The sequence below is a fragment of the Vicia villosa genome, linkage group LG4, assembly GCF_029867415.1.
Source record: "Vicia villosa cultivar HV-30 ecotype Madison, WI linkage group LG4, Vvil1.0, whole genome shotgun sequence".
Taxonomy (NCBI): domain Eukaryota; kingdom Viridiplantae; phylum Streptophyta; class Magnoliopsida; order Fabales; family Fabaceae; genus Vicia; species Vicia villosa.
Window position 1 is genome coordinate 93016697 of NC_081183.1, and position 21726 is coordinate 93038422.

Here is a 21726-nt window from a genome sequence, read left to right on the forward strand (position 1 = left end):
ACGCGAGGGTTACGATTTAGTTTGAAATTGTCATTATCACTGCCGTGATAAGACGTAACGCAAGGGTTACGATTTAGTTTGAAATGCCATTATCACTACCGTGATAAGACGTAACGCGAGGGTTACGATTTAGTTTGAAATGCCATTATCACTGTCGTGATAAGACGTAACGCGAGGGTTACGATTTAGTTTGAAATGCCATTATCACTGCCGTGATAAGACGTAACGCGAGGGTTACGATTTAGTTTGAAATTGCCATTATCACTGCCGTGATAAGACGTAACGCGAGGGTTACGATTTGGTTTGAAGTGCCATTATCACTGCCGTGATAAGACGTAACGCGAGGGTTACGATTTAGTTTGAAATGCCATTATCACTGCCGTGATAAGACGTAACGCGAGGGTTACGATTTAGTTTGAAATGCCATTATCACTACCGTGATAAGACGTAACGCGAGGGTTACGATTTAGTTTGAAATTGATCATAGAGTTTGAAATAGGGTTCAAGAGAAACCCAGCTTTATCTGTAAAATGATGCTCTGCGAATGTATATGCTTATGACTTATTGCAGATGCATGCATGCTTATGAAGATGGCACATATGTGAGTGTATATGAATATGGGTATGTATGATGATTTTGACGTATCATCTCTTGTCACCCATTGGATTTGTTTAGCTTTCCGAGCGGCTTTGCGGGTCTCAACTCAGATCGTCTGAAGTTAGTCTACTGGGATAATGCTTTCGGGGCCAGGTGTATATCGACTACCGGAGATGTCGTGGTTTTCGCCCCCTTTATTTTAGTCTGATAGTTTTTAAGTTTCTTGTTTTAAGTTCAAAGTTTTAAATTTATGAGAAATAAATTATTCTTTGCACTTGGTATTGATATGACGAGATATGCAGTGTGAAAGGAAAAAGCTTTTATTGATTATTGCCTTAAATTGGCGAATGTACAAAAGGTATGAGAGAAAGAAAAATGACAAATAGAAATGACATTAATACTGCTATCGCTCTTTTTTATCATCGAGGACCCCAGTAATCCTTTGGCCTTGGAAGTTGATGATTGCTCGATTTTCTATCCTTTACGAATCGTCTCGGGCTTGTAGCTTGGAATCTTGCCCCTGTTAGGCGTAGTATTTCTTGACTGCGTCTGAATTGATTGGATGTGGTAGCTCGTCCCCATCCATGGTAGTGAGAACGAGTGCTCCTCCTGAGAACACTGTTTTTATGACATATGGACCTTCGTAGTTGGGGGTCCATTTTCCTCGGGCATCAAGTCGGGGCAGTTAGATTTTCTTGAGAACGAGGTCTCCTTCTTTGTACGTTCGAGGGCGGACCTTTTTGTCGAATGCCCTTTTCATTCTCTTCTGATAGAGCTGTCCATGACACAAAGCCGTCAGCCGCTTTTCTTCAATGAGATTAAGCTGATCAAAACGAGTTTTTACCCATTCCGATTCTTCTAACTTTGTGTCGGCTAGGACTCTTAAGGATGGGATCTCCACTTCAATAGGGAGGACTGCTTCCATACCATTGACTAGGGAGAAAGGGTTTGCCCCTGTGGATGTACGCACTGAAGTTCTGTAGCCGTGCAGGGCGAAGGGAAGCATTTCATGCCAGTCCTTGTACGTCTTCACCATTTTCTGTATTATCTTTTTGATATTTTTGTTTGCGGCCTCAACAGCGCCATTCATCTTAGGCCTGTATGGTGAAGAATTATGGTGTTCAATTTTGAATTCTTCGCACAGCTCCTTCATCATGTTATTGTTCAGGTTCGACCCATTGTCAGTAATGATCCGGCTTGGAATCCCATATCGACAGATGAGGTTATGCTTGATGAACCGGGTAACCACTTGTCTTGTTACATTGGTGTAGGAAGCAGCTTCGACCCACTTAGTGAAATAGTCGATGGCCACCAATATGAATCGGTGTCCATTAGAGGCTTTGGTGTAATACCCCGTTATTTCCGAGTATGCCCGACGCCCTACTGGATGAGAAATTAGTGGCATTATATTAATCTAATGGTGATTAAGATAATTGATGCCAATCCCCTATTAGTTGGACTAAGTGGTGGATTAAGAAGTTATTAGAGATAATAACTCTAACTATCTAAGAGTGGCATCATTAGTAAATATGTATTAGAGGCAAGGGCAATTGGGTACTTGAGCATGGAACTATATAAACCCAAAACAAGACCAAGTCTCACTTTATTTTCTCATTCTCTTACTCACCAAAATTCAGAATTTAGAGGAAGGGTTGGAGGAACGGAGAGAAAACCAGAATAGAGCAAGAGAAAGAGGGAAAAAGAGCTCGTGGAAGAGGGAAAGGAAGAGAGAAGTGCAGCATCTTCATAAACCTCTTCTTGCATGCAAGAGAATGGTGATTTTGGAAGGAGAATGATGAACAAGTGTGATAGCCATCATCATCTTCTTCAACTCAGCCCTAATCAGCATCCATTGCCATCATCATCTTCATCACTCAGGTCAGAATCTTCATCTCAACTCAAAGTGAGTTCCATTAGTTAGGAACTTGGGGTAGGATTTGGGAACTTTGCATGATTAAGGGTTTATATAGTGATCAATACCTTGCTTGTGGATTTAATCGGTTAATTATATGTTCTTTTGATGCAATTGTATGATATGGAATGTTGAAATAGGATGGGGTTCGAATTTGGATTGTTGGGAAACCTATGGATGAGTTAGAACTCTTTTGGAACTGGTTTTATGCAAGAAAAATGTGATTTTTGCTTCTGGTTCAGTAAGCAATCGATTGCAGGGGTCAAGCAATCGATTGCACTGTGAAAAATTGGCATTCTGCGCTTCTGGTTCAGTGAGCAATCGATTGCACACCAGTGCAAATCGATTGCACCTGACAGAAAATCATCCTTTTACTGTTTCGACCATAACTGGAGTTCCGTAACTCAGAATTGGGCGCCGTCGGAGGCATTGGAAAGCTAACGGAAAGGGCTATAAGATGTCTAAGCTTCCATAACCTTAGAATACTTTTAAGTACTAATAAAGTCCATGTGAATATTCTTGTATTGTGGTTACTAAACGATAGTGCTTGGATAATCGTATTGTTAATCATTCTAAATGCCTTGGTGCATAAATGTTCCTTCAACGGGGTTGTAGGAATCATGGAATGAGTGGTAATGTAAATCAAAGTTATCCACGTACACTAAAGATGTTGAGGTCTTATAGCTTGTGAAGCTAAGCATATGAGCCAAGAGGCGATGAGGTATTACAACTCGGTGCAACTTGTGTACGTCGATTAACAAAATATGGATGTGGTAAGGTGAACCTTAGGATACCTAAACCAAGAGATATGAATGGATGTTAACCTGATATTCCTTTTTCCTATCAAGCGACTTCTTCTAAAATCCTACAATCTAATGGTGTAGTAAGTATGAGACGAGGGGTTAGAGAACAGACATAAGGATAGTAACTGCGAGTAGGCATGTTACATATATGTTGGCTATTTCTTGTGAAGTATTTCCAAGGATGCCCCTGTGCCACATATATTGCAGGCATTCCTTGAGTGTGTGATCTCAGGAATGGGCCGTGCTCCGTAGTTCAGGAGCTATTCTTCGGGGATGAACTCCCGAAGATGTGGGCCACACCTTCTCCTTTTGTCATCTCCTTGAGGGTGAATTTCTATGTGAGATTCGGGCCCTGGGATATTGGAGGAGTTGAATCGTGTGATACGATTCAATGTCGATTCCATGGTTCTCTATAGTCATATGAGTTACTTACCATGTAGATTGAAAAGGTATGTTTTGGGGTCTTGTTTCGAGGGCAGATAGGCAGGTAAACCCGGAAGACCAAACCTTGAGGGTAGCTCCCGACAGAAGGTTGGTAGGTAAATCTGGAAGACCTATTCTGGAGGAAACATGTACCTAATATTCGAACATGTGATATGTTCTCAGTGGATCCAATTGGGTGGTCAGTGGACACTCAATCGTGGTGCTACGAGTTGATAGGCTTTCCTGTACTGGATAGTGAGGAAACCTTATGATCTGAGATGGATCTGTAGATTATGTATGTACCTTGTAGAGCCGAGAGGACCCATAAGATAGGGGAACTCACTGAGATTTAGTAATCTCACCCCATTCATCTTATTATTTTTCAGGTACCGTGCAAGATTGAGTTTTGCTAGATGCTTGGATCAAGGGCTTTTGATTGGATGCCGTGAAGACTGTGCCTGATCTTTTCTTCCGCTGTGTATTATTATCATTGTGTAGATATATTCATTGTATCCATCTTCAAGATGATTTTGAAATGTATATATCTTATGTTATTATTTCTGACTTTTGTATGCACTCAGTACCAGCTATTAGTATTCTGCTGATATGATTCTAGACACATATTGGTAGGGTATTACAGTTGGTATCAGAGCAGGTCGACCCTCGACCTAGATGTGAGGCATCATTAGCAAACTTCTTTCTTCCTCACAAGTGTGCGTTGCTGGCTCGATTCTACTGTCATGTTATTCAGTTGTTGAACTTGATCAACTCACCAACTGGGTACGTGATAGGCAGGATCGCGGCAGAGCCGCCACGAGGACGTGTTATCCCCAAAGTGACTCGTGTGGTAGCATAAGTCTAGTAAGTGATTATGGAGAAATGTTGGACTAGGATAGTGTCACGTATGCAAGCTAGATGCGATAACAGTCTACACGGGAGAAGTCAAGGAAGTTGGAATTTCCAAAGCACCTTATGGGACAAGTGAACCTTTAAGATAGAGTGTATGTTAGAGGAATCTGTTGAAGTAGTGAAGATCGGTTGAGTTAGGAGAATATTGGGATTGTCAGACATAAGAGGATAAATTGTCATGGAATAGTTGACAACCTAGTTGTTGTGGTACGGTCTAAGACGACTAGGAGTTCCAAGACTTCGATTGGATGGAGCGAACTTTATCTGGATCTCGATAGCAGTGAAGGAAATCTATAAAGCACCTAAGTAGGAATGGAGTAAGGGAATTCCGTGATGGACCTGAGCTTTAAGCCGTTAGGAATTCGTTACTCGAACATGGTGGCAGTAACAGACATGGACGGAGAAGTGGATGGATGGAAGTAGTGATATCCAAATTGGGAAAATCTAGGATATCTGATTTGGGTGAAAGAATCTACTGTATCTCCTTGTGGATTCTGAAATGCGTGAATCCTAGAACTACGCTAGGCGGAAACCGAATAGAGGGATATGCAGAGGGCAGCAATCCATGTTCCCTGCTAGTTATGAATCATTTAATCCCGAGTGAAGCCATCAAGCTACGCTATGCATTGGGTGCTTAGGTGTAATACACTAGTGGTTGTCTAAAGCATCGGTGAGTTGACCGCAGTAGGTGACTGCTATTTGTAACCATGATATTCTTATATGGTGGGAGTTAACATTGAGAATCTCTTGTGTGTGCCCTGTGTGAGTGAGTACACACCTGGCATAGGAACTCAAACTGCATTTGTAGTGAGTCAAATCTAGTTTGTTGTGTTCAGTGGAGGTTAACCTTAAACGTGTGACTAGAAGGATCTGAGTAGAGATGACCTCAGTTGAGACATGTTCGATTATTCGTTCGTGGCTATGGGATACAGGTGGAGATTGTTATACGCTACTGGGTAGGTTACTTGAGTGCATGGCCTCAGATTTGGACCACCATGTTAGTACTACCAGACAGGTATATCGCCACAGTATCGCTATCATGCACGAGGCGCGTGAGTCGACCTTTCCTGACAGATGTGGGACATGCTGATCTGGAACTCAAGGTAGGATGCGATTGGTATTCGTGAGACACGGATCCAGATTCTCATAAAGTAGGTGGGATAAGAATCCACATGTTGCACTCGATGATTGAGGATTATGCGAGTAGGTGACGACAAGGTGGATTAGATTCTAATGCTACGCTTATGAGGAGAACTTGGGTGGTCGAGACCGCTTGAGAATTTTTGTATTCTACAATGTGGATGCTCCTTGTTTTGTTGGAGTTAGTTAACCTTTATGCGTAATGTTCGAGATGGGATATGTGTGTGATTGTCATATTCCGATTGGCGCATTATGTAACTATTCTTTAACATTGGTGATCAGTGTTAGAATAGACGATGTATGCCATGGGTTAGATCAATGTGAGATGCATCGAGGGGAGTATTTGTAGATCCTCAAAAGTAAAACAAGTTCAGTCTTGGTAAGCAGAGGCACTTTGGTTTTGGAGTGTCGTGGAATTTTAAAGGAGAATGTCCAAGGCACGAAGTATGATTCCGTGCATGGTAACTACATTTTTTCCATTAGAAACGCTGCATTGGGTAATGCAACCAAGGAAATTAGTTTAATGTCATATTCGGAAACGAAAAGGCACTAGATGACTGTGTGAGAAGTGCGGCTATGAAAGGATTGTTATATCGGTTAAGCCATATGAACTATTGGGAGTGTTGTCACACCAACGGTATGAAGTCGTATGGTTGAGAAGAAACTGTGGAGAAGTTAGGAAGAGTTATCATAGTTGTAAGATGTGGAAGTTGGTAAGGAAAGACAAACTTCTATTCATTAAGTATCCGGGTGTAGATGTTTTGTAACCGAAGTGTGCGACCAAGTTATGTTTAAATGGACCTAACACAGAATAATGAGGCAGTTACTGATCTGATTTTGGGAAATTACTCAACCTCGAGGAGTACCTGGTGATTACTCTGTTGAGGACTGAGCGCGTGTGGTTTGGATGGACATCGTGGAAAGATAATTGATATTGAGAGAGTAAGGGTAAGAAAGACTATCATTTGAGTCTATCAAGGAGACTAAGATGACACTCGTATTAGTTGACCATAGCTTAATTTTTGGCGACCTAACCTTGGGGAAGACTTGATCAAAGTTGTTCGGTGGATAAAGCATTAAGGATGAACTATCGGTATCAAAAGGAACAACTAAGATTAGTAATGAAGCGTAATGGTTACAGTGAGTAGACTCATTATTGTTATATCTTGTGCACTTATCGGTGTGCATGAGGACTTGGACGGTCGTAGCAGGTTGATTGTTTGAGTTCGCCTTTCAGAGGCAGGAATTTTGTGTAAAGTTGTTGGATATAAAGACTATTGTTGTAGAATTTTATACCCTTGTGGATTGCGATGGCATTTATGTCATTTTAGACTGAAGGACAAATCGAAGTAAGAAGCCTGATAGTACAAGAAGGTAGACGTGGAACAAGTCAATTTGAGCATCTGGGAATTAGAAGTTAGGGCCAAGGAATTCAACGAGCCTTGTATGATACTGTATGGAATCGTGTAGAAGCGAATCTGGAATGTAGGCATTAGAGAGAGACGTTGCCGTAGAAATGTATGGATTTGAGATAATGCAAGGAGTATTTCTCAAGTATGTCGAGACAGAATATCAGAAGGAGTATATGCTTGGTAAAGTGGTCGAGCTTGTATTATGTGAGGGTTACGGTTTCCGGTCAAGAATGTTAAAACACAGGTGTAATGGTGGACTGTGTTTCTTTGGATGGAACAACTCTCAGACACAATCGCGAGAATTATACATGAGAAGAGTGTAAGTAAAAATTTCAACCGTCGTTGAAAGAGATATGAAGAGTTTTATTTCTGGGTGATTGGAAGGAATTCGAGGGCGAATTCTATTTAAGGGGGGGAGAATGTAATACCCCGTTATTTCCGAGTATGCCCGACGCCCTACTGGATGAGAAATTAGTGGCATTATATTAATCTAATGGTGATTAAGATAATTGATGCCAATCCCCTATTAGTTGGACTAAGTGGTGGATTAAGAAGTTATTAGAGATAATAACTCTAACTATCTAAGAGTGGCATCATTAGTAAATATGTATTAGAGGCAAGGGCAATTGGGTACTTGAGCATGGAACTATATAAACCCAAAACAAGACCAAGTCTCACTTTATTTTCTCATTCTCTTACTCACCAAAATTCAGAATTTAGAGGAAGGGTTGGAGGAACGGAGAGAAAACCAGAATAGAGCAAGAGAAAGAGGGAAAAAGAGCTCGTGGAAGAGGGAAAGGAAGAGAGAAGTGCAGCATCTTCATAAACCTCTTCTTGCATGCAAGAGAATGGTGATTTTGGAAGGAGAATGATGAACAAGTGTGATAGCCATCATCATCTTCTTCAACTCAGCCCTAATCAGCATCCATTGCCATCATCATCTTCATCACTCAGGTCAGAATCTTCATCTCAACTCAAAGTGAGTTCCATTAGTTAGGAACTTGGGGTAGGATTTGGGAACTTTGCATGATTAAGGGTTTATATAGTGATCAATACCTTGCTTGTGGATTTAATCGGTTAATTATATGTTCTTTTGATGCAATTGTATGATATGGAATGTTGAAATAGGATGGGGTTCGAATTTGGATTGTTGGGAAACCTATGGATGAGTTAGAACTCTTTTGGAACTGGTTTTATGCTAGAAAAATGTGATTTTTGCTTCTGGTTCAGTAAGCAATCGATTGCAGGGGTCAAGCAATCGATTGCACTGTGAAAAATTGGCATTCTGCGCTTCTGGTTCAGTGAGCAATCGATTGCACACCAGTGCAAATCGATTGCACCTGACAGAAAATCATCCTTTTACTGTTTCGACCATAACTGGAGTTCCGTAACTCAGAATTGGGCGCCGTCGGAGGCATTGGAAAGCTAACGGAAAGGGCTATAAGATGTCTAAGCTTCCATAACCTTAGAATACTTTTAAGTACTAATAAAGTCCATGTGAATATTCTTGTATTGTGGTTACTAAACGATAGTGCTTGGATAATCGTATTGTTAATCATTCTAAATGCCTTGGTGCATAAATGTTCCTTCAACGGGGTTGTAGGAATCATGGAATGAGTGGTAATGTAAATCAAAGTTATCCACGTACACTAAAGATGTTGAGGTCTTATAACTTGTGAAGCTAAGCATATGAGCCAAGAGGCGATGAGGTATTACAACTCGGTGCAACTTGTGTACGTCGATTAACAAAATATGGATGTGGTAAGGTGAACCTTAGGATACCTAAACCAAGAGATATGAATGGATGTTAACCTGATATTCCTTTTTCCTATCAAGCGACTTCTTCTAAAATCCTACAATCTAATGGTGTAGTAAGTATGAGACGAGGGGTTAGAGAACAGACATAAGGATAGTAACTGCGAGTAGGCATGTTACATATATGTTGGCTATTTCTTGTGAAGTATTTCCAAGGATGCCCCTGTGCCACATATATTGCAGGCATTCCTTGAGTGTTTGATCTCAGGAATGGGCCGTGCTCCGTAGTTCAGGAGCTATTCTTCGGGGATGAACTCCCGGAGATGTGGGCCACACCTTCTCCTTTTGTCATCTCCTTGAGGGTGAATTTCTATGTGAGATTCGGGCCCTGGGATATTGGAGGAGTTGAATCGTGTGATACGATTCAATGTCGATTCCATGGTTCTCTATAGTCATATGAGTTACTTACCATGTAGATTGAAAAGGTATGTTTTGGGGTCTTGTTTCGAGGGCAGATAGGCAGGTAAACCCGGAAGACCAGACCTTGAGGGTAGCTCCCGACAGAAGGTTGGCAGGTAAATCCGGAAGACCTATTCTGGAGGAAACATGTACCTAATATTCGAACATGTGATATGTTCTCAGTGGATCCAATTGGGTGTTCAGTGGACACTCAATCGTGGTGCTACGAGTTGATAGGCTTTCCTGTACTGGATAGTGAGGAAACCTTAGGATCTGAGATGGATCTGTAGATTATGTATGTACCTTGTAGAGCCGAGAGGACCCATAAGATAGGGGAACTCACTGAGATTTAGTAATCTCACCCCATTCATCTTATTATTTTTCAGGTACCGTGCAAGATTGAGTTTTGCTAGATTCTTGGATCAAGAGCTTTTGACTGGATGCCGTGAAGACTGTGCCTGATCTTTTCTTCCGCTGTGTATTATTATCATTGTGTAGATATATTCATTGTATCCATCTTCAAGATGATTTTGAAATGTATATATCTTATGTTATTATTTCTGACTTTTGTATGCACTCAGTACCAGCTATTAGTATTCTGCTGATATGATTCTAGACACATATTGGTAGGGTATTACATTTGGGTTCGATCATCCCTATCATATCAATTCCCCACATCGCAAATGGCCATGGTGAGCTTAGTACATTCAGTGGATTTGGTGGTACGTGTACCTTGTCAGCGTATTTTTGGCATTTATGACATGTTCTTGCGTGTTGGAAACAATCAGCTTCCATTGTTAACCAGTAGTAACCGGATCTTAGTATCTTTCTTGCCATTGAATGTCCATTCGCATGAGTCCCAAAGGTTCCTTCATGGACCTCCTTGATGATTTATTTAGCCTCATTCTTATCCACACACCTTAGTAACACCGAATCGTAGTTTCGCTTGTATAGGACGTTACCGTTTAGGAAGAACTTAGATGCCAACCTTCTTAGTGTCTTTTTGTCAATTGTGGAGGCATTTTCTGGGTACTCTTGTTTTTCCAGGTATTCTCTAATATCATGGTACCAGGGTTTGTCATCAGCTTGTTTCTCGATCGTAAGGCAGTAGGCTGGTTCATCAAAGTGTCTGACCGTTATCCGAGGTTCGTGATTTGGCCAATTTACTTTGAACATGGAGGAAAGTGTTGCTAATGCGTCAGCCATTTGATTTTCTTCCCTTGGGATATGAGAAAAAGTGATTGTTTCGAACTCAGCCATTAACTCCAGTATAAGGTCACGATATGGGATTAGCTTTGAATCTTGAGTATCCCATTCTTTGTTGACTTGGTGGATTACTAGTGCTGAATCCCCGTACACCTCAAGCAGTTTAATCCTTAAATCGATTGCCGCTTCTAACCCCAGTATGCATGCTTCATATTCTGCAATATTGTTGGTGCAGTCAAAGCATAATCTTGCAATGAAGGGTAAGTGTCGATTGTCAGGAGACGTTAGGACTGCCCCTATACCATGTCCATATGCATTTGAGGCCCCATCGAACGTAAGGATCCACACCAATCCTGGTTCGGGTCCTTCATCAGGCCCAGGTATTTCATAGTCTCTTACCAGCATAATGTCCTCATCAGGGAAGTCGAATTTCATAGACTGATACTCTTCAATGGGCTGATGAGCTAGATGTTTTGCCAGTACACTCCCTTTTATTGCTTTTTGGGTGACGTATTGAATGTCATATTCTGACAGTAGCATCTGCCATCTAGCGATTCTTCCTGTGAGAGCCTGTTTCTCGAACACGTATTTCAAAGGATCCATCCTCGATATTAACCATGTGGAATGGTTCAGCATATATTGCCTTAGACGTTTGGAGGCCCATGCTAGGGCGCAACATGTCTTTTCCAACGGTGAATATCGGGATTCGCAATCGGTGAATTTCTTGCTAAGATAATAAATAGCGTGTTCTTTCCTGCCAGTTTCGTCCTGTTGCCCCAGTACACATCCCATAGACCTTTCGAGGACGGTGAGATACATGATCAGAGGTCTTCCTGATACGGGAGGCACTAGTATTGGTGGCTCTTGTAAATAACGCTTTATGGTTTCGAAAGCTACTTGGCAATCTTCGTTCCACTTGATTGGTTGATCCTTTCTTAGTAACTTGAATATGGGCTCACACGTAGCAGTTAAGTGTGAGATGAACCTTGAGATATAGTTCAAGCGCCCTAAGAAGCCACGAACCTCTTTTTCTGTTTTTGGGACGGGCATTTCTTGTATGGCTTTTACTTTGTCAGGATCTACCTCTATGCCTCGTTGGCTTACTATGAATCCTAGCAACTTTCCTGATCTCACGCCAAATGTACACTTGTTCGGGTTTAACCTTAGTTTGAACTTCTTCAAGCGTTCAAACAACTTTTGTAAGTGTGTGAGGTGCTCCTCTTCAGTATAGGATTTAGCGATCATGTCATCTACATATACCTCGACTTCCTTGTGTATCATATCATGGAATAGTGTGACCATAGCTCGTTGATACGTTGCCCCAGCGTTTCGCAGTCCAAAGGGCATTACCTTGTAACAGAAAGTACCCCAGGATGTCATGAAGGTGGTTTTCTCCATGTCTTCAGGAGCCATTTTAATTTGATTATATCCTGAGAATCCGTCCATGAATGAAAACACTGAGGCTTGCGCGGTGTTGTCCACTAGTATGTCTATGTGTGGCAGTGGAAAGTCGTCCTTTGGACTTGCTTTATTCAGATCTCTGTAATCAACACACATGCGCACCTTTCCATCCTTCTTAGGCACTGGAACTATGTTGGCGATCCATGGCGGGTATTCGACTACGGCGAGGAAACCTGCGTCAAATTGCTTGAGTACCTCTTCTCGGATTTTATCATCCATGTCGGGTCGAACTCTTCTGCGTTTTTGTCTTACCGGCGCACATCCTTCTTTGAGCGGTAACCTATGCACCACAATATCCGTATCCAACCCTGGCATGTCACGGTATGACCAAGCAAAGATTTCTGCATATGCGTGGAGGAGTTTGATTAGTGTCGTTTTTATGTTCTCGTTCAGTGTTGCCCCAATCTTGATGTTCTTGGGCTCTGCGTCTGTACCCAAATTTATGATTTCAATGGCCTCTTGAGGAGGGAGCATGCTTTTGGATTCTTTGTCCATTAGCCTTGACAATTCTTCTGGAAGTTCATCGTCTTCCTCATCCTCTTCCTCAGACTGATTAGCGAGAGCCTCGAGTTTGTATAGAGTTTCAGCAGTATTATTATCGGTAGTGTTAGAAGGTGATCTGCACAAGTTTATGTTTTTTGTTTTTAGTATGCAATTATGATTGTGTTTTTTTTTATGCAAGAATGTTATTTGTCATTTCGAGAAAGTGAATGCAAGAACGAGATAGAGTTTTCAATACCAAATGCAAACGACAATTTTATTAATAAACTCAACTTTGAAAGTAAATGGGGCCCTTACAAACCAACTCTATGCTCTGGGCGAGGCATGAGCGACGTTTCTTTTTTTATTATTAATTGAAAGGGAAATAAAACACACGGCAAAACAAATTACTTTGAAACATAAACTATCTCCGGTATCTCTAGGCTTGTCCAGTTTTGAAGTTGTTCTCCTGGTCTGATCATCCTGATGAAGTTGGACGTACCCTCCATGCTGGATATCATGGATACATGCTCATATCCACCTGTGACAAAAGTTTGTGCAATCGGAGGGAATCGTTGTTCTTCCTTTGCAGCCTTCTTTGTTGGCTGGCATCCTAACACCAGACGATCTCTTTTCTCTTGCACTTCTGGAACCTTGCCCCAGCCTTCCATCCTTGTGTCTTGCAGGTCTCTCCAGGATGTCACCGCCCTTCGCATTTTCTCAATTGGTAGCGTGACAGCAGTGGCAATCTCTAGCGCTTGGAATGAAGTTTCTAATGCTTTTTCTCCAGCCTCAATGTATCGGTATGAGTCTAGATTGCTGACAAATATGTCCTCCTCCCCATTGACGGTTACTATAGAGTTCCACTACTAGAAATTTGGCCTACGGCCACGCTAAAATTTTCCACAGCTCAGAAACTGTGGCCACATATATGATTTGGCCAGGGTTTTCAAAGCGTAGAATTATGTTAAAAAATACTGAATCCGGAGTATGAAACTGTGGCCTTTACTTCAATTGCCACGGTTAAGAAACTGAAGATATTTTAAGCCTCAAAGAAAAACCGTGGCCTTATAATTTTCACTTCAAACTGTGGCTCAAGCCCAAAAAAATATAACCCGCCAAAATTTCCCTCTTTTTATTTTTAGTTTCCCTCTCATAATTATTATTTTTTTCTAATTTTTTTAGATTAAAAAAAATAAAAAATTGAAAAAGTAAATATAATAAGGTGTCATAGTATAACCTAATTTTATTCTTCTAAACCCTAAAAGATAATTTTCAATCAAAAACCTCTCATTTGACAATTCAGATTTCTTGTTCCAAACCCTAAATTCAACCTCACCTCCTCCACCGAATCAAACCCTAAAATCCAAGATCCTCACTCACCTCCTCCACCGAATCTCTTCTTATCTCTTACCATTGCCAGATTTGGGGAACCTTCCTCTCCCGCTAGTACCCTGTTACATCGTCAAGGCCACTGACACCGTCGATGATTCAGCGGATGTCGAACCACTACCCAGTGATTTTGGTTTCGAGAATGACGTCCATGCTAGGGTTTTGAAGAGGAGTCGCGGTTCTCTCCGGAAGATTGGTAATGATAAGAGTTTGTGGGACCGCCTTACGGATCCTCAATCTCTTCCGTTTCTCGTCGGTGCTCCAAAGATGGTAGATCATATTTTGTTCATTCTAATTTACTATTTCGTTTTAACAGATTTGTAATGTATGGGAGATCTTCAGGTTGAATGCTTTGTAATTTATGGGAGCGAGCTGAATCTAGGAAAAAGGATGCAATTGATTGAGCTAAGGTTCGTGGAGAAGAACCTCCTGCTGAGCTGCTAGCTGAACAAAGGGGTTTGCATTCTTACTGATACCTATCTTCCAATGTAAGATTTATTATCCAACACTTTCTATTTGATTCAATAGTTTTATATTTGTTTATATTTTTATTTAAATCATTTCTAGAACTATCATTTTCCGTTGTTGCGAGAACTATCATTTTGGTGGAAGCCATTGCTGCTAGTGATTATGTTTTGATTTTCTTCTTTAGGGTTTTGATTCGAAGGTATTGAAAATCGGAAAAGAGTTGTAGCAACATTGTTAGATCCCGAAAAGTACAGGATGAACACGGTGTTCTCGAGGTAACAATACTAAAAACTGTTTCTTGTGATTGTGAAGTAGCTTCTCATTTCATTGTTTTTATTTATTAACTAGTTCTTATCAAATATGAATTATTAACTAGTTTCGATTTCTCAAATTTGCACTTGTTATATTCTGATATGTGGGTCTTGAAAATGGTATGGATCTATTACATCAGTATCCTACGATCCATGGGACACCAGTGTACGTATGATTAATATTTTGATGAGAATCCGGATTTGTTATCTACTTTAGTTTAACCCTGCCATGATAATACTTCACGCAGATTCTTGCTACTGGATCTTTGGATGGAACGGCAATAATTAAGTCAAATTTGTTATAGAAGCTGTTTGGAATTCATCTCATTTGGCTGCAAATATTTCTTACAGGTAAAGCTAATGAACAAGCATCACTAATGGCAATTTAAAGGGGATAAGGCATCATGTACGAGAACAACATCTTGAAATCAGAGCAGAACGAAATATATTTCCAACGGAGATGAGAATTTCTCCGAATATGTTCAGGTTCGGTACTTGGTCTTTTGACCTTTTGCAATTCTGCTTTCTCCTCTTCTGCCTTCCTCTGTATGCTTTTCAACTGTGAAATTATACTATTGTTGGTTGTTGTTGCCTTTGTGTTTTGTTTTTCAAACTTCTGCATGTGAATTGGACTTTTTGCTATTTGGTTCTTGTTGAAGCGGGAGATTTTTGTGGACTATACTGATGAATCGTCGACCTCGGCTGGTTCCTCGAAGTTAGTTTCAATAGCTTCTTACTCAATTCATTGTTTTATAGTTTGCTGAGGATTTACTTGATTTGTCACTTTATGTTTGTAGAGCTGCTGAGGTGAGTAATAGATTTAAAAAACCAGGATTGTTTAAGGCCCCGAGATACAATGACACACGACTTGATGATGTATTTTCTGCCAAGAAGCCGAGGTTTAGAGTTGCGCCTGGGAAGGAAAATGTAAAGGTTAGTATACATGCTCAATGTTGTTATTTACTTTATTCAGTTGTTATCTTCATTCAATTATTGATGTTATCTTCATTCAATTTTGTTCTCAATTTGATTTCAGCTTTGAGAAATCTGCTGCCTCAAGAGAGGTTACAAAAGATAGTATGAGCAGCTATTAATGTTGATAGATCTTTCAATTTGAGAAATCTGCTGCCTCAATTTGATTTTGCTTTAGTTTTCTTAGTGTTGTTGACCTTTCAATTGATAGATCTTCTGGAAGAGCAGTTATTGACATGGTATAAGATGAAGCAACCAACCTCTTTTCCTCATTTTATGTTCATTTTGAATGTTGTAGGATATATCATGAATTTGTTAATTCCTCAAAATTTATAGGGAAAAGCATTGAAAGGGCTAGCCTCATTTGAACCACATGATGATAATGGAGTAGCTACTGATTCATCTCAAAGACACGGAGATTCAGCGCTAACCATTGCAGGAAGTTCCTTCTCTAAGTGTCATATACCTGGCAAGAAGGCTCCTTTGGATCTTACTCTAAAAACCAGTATGTGAATAGTATCCTCTGCTTGTTTTCATTTTGAACCTTTTACAATCTAGGAATTGAATCATACTGTCAACTTATACATCCTTTTTCAATTTTCAAGTGAAACTGCCCGTTCTATTAAAATCTTTTATATTCAGTATTAAGACTTGATAAGGTATTTAAAATGTTATTCCTTCTCTAAGTGTCATATACCTGGCAAGAAGGCTCCTTTGGATCTTACTCTAAAAACCAGTATGTGAATAGTATCCTCTGCTTGTTTTCATTTTGAACCTTTTTCAATCTAGGAATTGAATCATATTGTCAACTTATACATCCTTTTTCAATTTTCAAGTGAAACTTCCCGTTCTATTAAAATCTTTTATATTCAGTATTAAGACTTGATAAGGTATTTAAAATGTTATTTCTTCTCTCTGCTTTATTCTTTACATAGACAATAATATTATGCAGCTTAGGTGTCCTTCCTTAACTGTTTTTGCCTTTTAGGGTAGGCTTCTGATGGAAATGAATTATATGCTAGCATATGGATCTGGTGAAGCTTCTTTGAGGTTATTATGGAAATTTGGACTTCTAGATATTCTTCTTCCCTTTCAGGTAGTTGATGATTCTGCTTTCTAATTTCTAAAGCTTAATCATGGAATGCTAGCTCAGTTCGCTTTTGACATTACAGGCTCTTTATTTTTTTCGTCATGGATTTCGGAGATGGGACAAAAGAATGAATATGCTTTTGGTAACTCCATTTCTCCTTATGAAGTTTATACTGAAAACTTCCAGGATCCAAGTTATGTATTGATTGGTCTATTAGTAATACCATACAAATGACATATTTGTTCTGTTATCCTCGATTTTTGGTCCTTTAAGGTTAGGGCACACATGTTAAGAATCATACTGTCAACTTTTTCAATTTTAAAGGCATGAGTCACCTATACAATTATGTTAGCTGCTGCTCTTAGATTCCTGACAGCATCATTAGGATTGTTACCAGTTAAAGCTTTGAGGTTTTTCAAAATACCTAAAGTCTTGAAACAAAACTAAAATGCTTACACAACCAAAGTTTTTGAATGGAGGGAGTTGTGGTTTTCCCTTATCTCGTTATTGATACCTTTTCTTATATAGTTATAATTGGAATACTAATAAAAGAGCTACATTTTATGATACTGGTTTTATTTATTCACAGTGGGGTTACATTTGCATTTTTTTATATTGATTTTCTCTAACTTTAATAACTTAACAGTACCATACCATGCGAAATGTCCTCTTTTTGGCCATGACTGAATTCAAAGAGGTAAATTGCTTCCTTTCTATAAATATATCTTTTATAGTTAGCCTTTATCATTTTTTCATCTACACGTGGAATTTTTCTTCAAAATCCTTCTTGAAATAAAGCTATCGCTAATACATTTTAATCTTTGTTATATAGTGAAGTTGCTATATCTGAATGGTGTCCAAAAACTTTTTACACTTTTGTAGAGAGATCATCCACATCAGTCAAGACACATTCAGTAAAGGACCGTCTCCGGCATTCAAAGAACTGAAGAGAAGCACTACAACACCGTCTTTTTTATTAATTTTGGTTAGATATGACTCATATTTTACTAATAAGTGAATATGATGCTCGAGTTGAGTTTCTATGATAAATTGTACCCTGTAAAACAAAAGTTTGATTAATACAATGGAAATTCAAAACTTATTTATATTTTTGAGACTTATTAGTCATCAATAGCGTCACTTGATGTAGATTTATCGCTTTTGTTTTGAATTTGTGGCTTAATGTTTTATTGTATAATTAGATTTTAATTTTGACATATAATCACGGTTTTAAATCTGTGGTCATAACAGAACTGTGGCTAATACTGTGTCGTAAACGTTAAAATGAAACTGTGGCTTTACCATATAGCCACAGTTTTTAAGTCATGGCAAATACAAACCGCGGCCTTAATCAAGCTACCTAAACCGTGGCCTAAAAAAGCCTCGGTTGTAAAAAAGGCGTGGTCTATACCAAAAAACCGTGGACTTTACTTTAGGCCACGGCCGTATACTCCACAGTTGGATTTCTGTGGCCAAACCGTGGCCTCAGCGTTACGCCACGGTTGTTTTGCATATAGCCTCGGTTTTCTGGGCGTGGCAGGAGGCCTTTTTTCCTGTAGTGTTCCCATCTATAAATTTCATCTTTTGATGCAGAGTGGAGGTAACTGCCCCAGCAGCATGGATTCAAGGACGTCCCAATAAGCAGGTATACGCAGGTTCAATCTCCATTACTTGGAAATTGATGCAGAATGTATGGGGGCCTATTACCACAGGAAGGTCCACCTCCCCGAATACCGGGCTTTGCGATCCATCGAAGGCCTTGACCACCATACGGCTTGGTCTTATTATCAGTCCTTCCAAATCTATCTTGTCTAAGGTGGCCTTTGGCATCACATTTAATGAAGACCCTGTGTCGATCAGTACTCTAGACATATGAGCTTTTCCACATTGCATGGAGATATGCAGGGCTTTGTTATGCTCCTTCCCTTGTGAGGGCAACTCGTGTTCACTGAAACTTAAGCATGCCCCAGCAGTAAGATTAGCCACCATTCCATCAAATTGATTTACAGTGATGTCTTTAGTCACATGGGCAGCGCTCAAGATCTTCATCAAGGTGTCTCGGTGTTTTTCTGAATGTATCAGCAGCGAGAGGAGTGATATCCTGGACGGAGTTTGGTGTAACTGGTCCACCACCTTATAATCACTTTTCTTGATCAATGCCAAGAACTCTTCAGCATCTTTGCTAGTGGCCTCTTTGTCTTTGGATGTGCTCTTTTCAGTAGGGACCACAGTAGTTTGATCACTTGCTTGTGCCAGGTTCCGGTTTGGTTTTGCAGTATTGAATATGCGGCCACTACGAGTCATGCCCCCAGGCCCAACGATGTTTGTCACGTCGGTATTAGACTCATATTCCCAAGGGACTGCTTTCATTTTGTCTATAGGGTATGGGTCTCTGACCGGGATAATCCTAGTGTGCACCTGTGTAGGTATCAGCAATGGTGATTTGGCGCAGGGAATGATTAATGTCTTCCTTCCCCCTTGCCTAGGTATTATCAATGGTTCATTCCTCTCCAGCATGGCCACATATTCCTCTTCCAGATATTCCCTAAACCGAACCACCCCTTGATCGACCAGTCTTTGCAGGGTTGTCTTAAAGGCTTCGTTATGTTCGAGGATAAACCCCTTTGCAAGTAGATACCTCTTAAGGGTATCTATGGGGGAGTTCCGTTGTTGAACAAACTCTTGCTCAGTGACCACCTCTATTGCATTGATTGTGCCATCATGGCGAGGCATAGGGTTTGTCTTTATGTTAGGTTTGTCAAAAGCAATAGCCCCTGACTCTATTAGGTCTTGAACCTTGTGTCTAAATGCCAAACACTTTTCCAATGTATGTCCGGGAGAGTTGTCGTGAAATTCACACCTTTCATTAGCCCTGAAATTAGGGGCAGCTTTTCCGGGAGGTGGAGGTGCCATAGGCCTGAGTTCTACCAGTTGCTCGTTCAGCAAGTACTTTAGTATTTCGCTTTTGGAAATGGGTAGAGGATCAAACTTCCTCGGAGGACCTTGGAATCTGCTTTGTTGAGGTGGGTAGGACATAGGAGGTCTAGGTTCTTGATGCACTACCGCGTTGGTCTCCCCTTCCTTCTTTTTAGCGAAGGTTGAGATGGGCCTCTTTGAGTGATAAGAGTTAGATGATGCTCCTTGTATTTTCCCGCTCTTAATTCCGTCTTCTATCCTTTCACCAATGACCACTAAATCTGAAAACCCTGAGGACACACTCCCTACCATTTTATCGTAGTATGGCCCTTGTAATGTAGCCATAAACATTTTTACGAGTTCTTTCTCCAACAGGGGAGGTTGGACTCGGGAAGCCATTTCCCTCCACCTCTGTGCATACTCCTTGAACGATTCTTCTTTCTTTTGTGACAAATTTTGGAGTTGCATCCGATCGGGTGCCATGTCCAAATTGTATTTATATTGCTTTAGGAACGTATTAGCGAGGTCGGTCCAACTTCGGATATGAGACTTCTCTAATTGCATATACCAGTCATCCGATGCTCCACTCAAGCTATCTTGGAAAAAATGCATCATCAGCTTTTGATCATGAGCATAAGCAGCCATTTTTCGCACATACATGCGCAAGTGACTCCTCAGACAAGAGAGTTCCTTGTATTTTTCAAAGTCGGGGACTTTGAATTTGTGTGGAATTGTCAGGTCCGGGACTAAACTCATTTCAAAAGTGTCTACGTCGAAAGCATCATATCCTTCTACAGCTTTCAGTCTCTCTTCTAATGCCCTGATTTGTCCACTCTCCTTAGAATTCTCCCCAGAATCAGCAGAGGTCAGCTTTGGTTGAGGGACTTGATCTGTGTCATTAGTGTCCCCATACTGTAGATCCAAGTAGTCCTCATCCCTAAGCGGATTGTTGATAGGAATGCGAACTGTGCGAGACGTCCCTTCTTTCTGAGCAGTAGGAATAAACCCTTCTCGAGAAGCCTCTCCCTCTTCATGGGTCGTAATGACCCTTTTAGATGCGGGAGCATTGGTTTTATGAGGGTTATGGCCTCGAACATACCCTAACAATGGGTTGCCATCCTGAGGTATCTCCTCATACTGATCCTGAACCTCCTTAGCCTTATCTTGTCTATCCTTGAGGTCTTTCATAAAACTCAGCATTTGGGCCATTCCTCCCTTGAGGTCCTCAACGGTGCCTTTCAGTTGGGTCATTTCTTCGCGAAGGGCGGCTTGGTTCTGCTCTAGTTGTTCCATTGCTTTCTTCTTCTAAGCTCTGGTCTGGATGAGTGATCGGGTTGCAATGGCGTGACTGGAGATGAAGACAGTTTTCCTTTTAATGTTTTGAAAAGAAATGCAATGCTACGCGTGCTATGAATGATATGCAAATGCTATGCTCATGTCTTATCCACATTGTTATTATAACATATTTATATATATTTATATATTAACATGTACGTATATATATATATATATATATATATATATATATATATATATATATATATATATCTATTATTTCTTTTTTTGTTTTTTTTTCTTTTTTAGTAGGAACCCTTTTTTTTGAATAATCCTTTTTGGTGAAAAATTGCAAAGAAATCGAATAATACGGAAATAAACACACTTTATTAATTTAAAAGAAAGTACAAATTAAAATTGTTCAACTTTGTGAAAAGAAATAAACAATCAAAGAAATTAAACTTTCAAATAAAATAAAGCTATAAATGACTAAGAACGCCTATGCATGTCCTCCTTGAATTTGTCCACCATGTCCCTACAAAGCTTCATGAATTCTTTGACTTCTTCAGGAAGGATAATAAGAGATGATTCCGCCTTTGCTAAGCTCTTTGGAATGTCTAGGATTAAATCATTGCACAAATAGACCAACTTGTCATAATTGTCACGACATTTCTCATAGTCTTTAAGCATCTTAGGAACCATACTCACGTGCTCATAAGCTGTAGAAACAATTGTGTATTGTCTC

At 40.2% G+C, this 21726-nt stretch overlaps 2 long non-coding RNA genes across 7 annotated transcripts; both read left to right on the top strand.

Annotated features, from left to right (window-relative positions):
• The first annotated feature begins 13836 nt into the window (after positions 1–13836).
• Positions 13837–16868, top strand: LOC131599351 (uncharacterized). Of its 6 annotated transcripts, none has more exons than XR_009282721.1 (8): positions 13837–14219; positions 14292–14437; positions 14602–14692; positions 14977–15443; positions 15526–15661; positions 15765–15939; positions 16037–16205; positions 16689–16868. It is a non-coding gene; the product is annotated as an uncharacterized LOC131599351 (long non-coding RNA). The 6 variants fall into 6 exon arrangements; XR_009282717.1 differs by having other exon boundaries at positions 15080–15443; positions 16689–16865; XR_009282720.1 differs by having other exon boundaries at positions 13837–14145; positions 14266–14437; positions 15080–15443; positions 16689–16865.
• A 3-nt stretch (positions 16869–16871) lies between these two features.
• On the top strand, positions 16872–17864 carry LOC131599354 (uncharacterized). Its single transcript, XR_009282722.1, has 3 exons — positions 16872–16932; positions 17437–17487; positions 17623–17864. It is a non-coding gene; the product is annotated as an uncharacterized LOC131599354 (long non-coding RNA).
• The last annotated feature ends 3862 nt before the right edge of the window (positions 17865–21726 follow it).